Below are 1,844 nucleotides of genomic sequence, written 5' to 3' on the forward strand. Positions count from 1 at the left end.
AATGCGAGTTCCAATCCATCTCGTCCCATAGTGCCCCGATTCACTTTAGGTTAGTAATCTCGAGCAGTTTCCGTATACTTTAGAGTAGTGTTTTGAGCCAGTGGTAGCAGGAATGACTAGTAATCGAAAAGTGCGCGGTCGACCACTGATGGAACCAAAAGGATTCTGAGAGACACGTGGTCCTCCGGCACCCAAAACAGGTGACCTAGCCAGTGCAACAAGTAGAGTGTCATCAATAAATCTACCTACGCCGGTCCCAGCCTGCTAAATCCGGTCGACGCCACTCTGTAACAGTAATTCGGCGCCCAGGCAAAATTTAAACGGTTTCAGAGGTGATATCGGCTGACAAATACAAGGCTTCTGAAAATGTCAATGTAGACATTTGAGCTCGAGCTACCTCAGCGGTTAAGGCGCAAACTTGCTGACCCGAAGATTCGTGGTTCTAAACCAGCTACGGTACCTCAACTGCTCCTATATAGGATTGGGTAACTTGACAGTATCTCAGCCTTAGTGCTTCTTTTGAATGGCATGGTAGTTAGGCTTCGAAAGGGTGTTACAGCTGAACGATTCTTGGTAGAAAACAACTCAGATCGAGAATGGCAAACGTCACTGCAGTCTTTTACATTCAACAGAATATTCTGAGGCAAAACAGAAGAGAATACAGTTGCCTGGGGAAATGTATACAGTAACAGTTTCATTAGCAAGCACAATCAGAGGAAGCAAAATGGATGCTGACACTGATGCATCACTGTCGTACAAAAAAGTTTACCTAGTTAAACGTAAAGGATTGGAATGAAAAGAATTAGGGGAGGAAAGGGACCTGGTGCTAGCATATCGCAAGTATTCTGAGGCGCCTACACCTCCAGCACTAAATCTGGATAAAAACTAGCATGAACTAGGATATCGTCCAGCGTCTCCAGTCAAGCACAAAGAGGAGAGTGGAGACCACACTCTGGAAGGGGGATAGCACCGACAACGCCGAAAATGTCTGTAGCACCCTTTATTCCTCCCTACAATGTCATATTCTTTCCACCTCTAGGTTTCAGTCACTTAGAATGAGGGACGAAAAACAGCACTCGTCCAGGCAAGCGGTAACTTGACATGCGTAACTCATGGCCCAGCCATCTCACCTTATAGTGCTGAATGCATTCTTTGAGGATAGTACCGTCAGTTTAACCGAAAACGCGTCTCTTGATCACCTTGCTAATTCGCTGGTTCCAGTCAATTCCATTTATACTTATGAGAAATCAGTGGTCAAAGACCTGAAGACGCCTCGTTCCTTTCGCTCAAAGTGGACAATCCTCCAAACTGTACAATACAGCCCATAATGTGGTTTGATACAAGCGTCCCTTGAGACCTAGTGAGATGCCTTTTTGGTGCCACAAATGACGTCAATTGGTAAACGTAATTATGGCCTTCGAGATTTGTGCGCTTAGTTCATCTGTCGCACTACCATCGGAGTAACATAGTGTCTCACGACTTCTAGTGTCGCTCCCTGAATTCCAAAGCATGCTAAAGAATATAGGTCCCGCAGTATGGCTGTCTGGGTTCGAAACACATTCCGAAGGACGGGATGACCTAGGTCAGGGTATCTAGTTTCGCTTGCACTTCCGGCTCTTATTAAAAAAAATGTCGTTAGCATATTCCAGGTCGACAAGGTTCTCACTCGGAGAGATCTGAACACTGCGGTTTTGGTGACCTTTCAGTGCTCGCCACATTATCTCATTAGCAACAAAAGTAAACAATAATGAAGTGAACATCCTTGTTGGACAGCAGCGGTTGAACGAACGCTTTTGCAGAGCTGCCCACGCACCCTCACAGACCCATAAGTAGACAAATACAAA

Source organism: Opisthorchis viverrini (assembly GCF_000715545.1).
Source record: "Opisthorchis viverrini unplaced genomic scaffold opera_v5_72, whole genome shotgun sequence".
Taxonomy (NCBI): Eukaryota; Metazoa; Platyhelminthes; class Trematoda; order Opisthorchiida; family Opisthorchiidae; genus Opisthorchis; species Opisthorchis viverrini.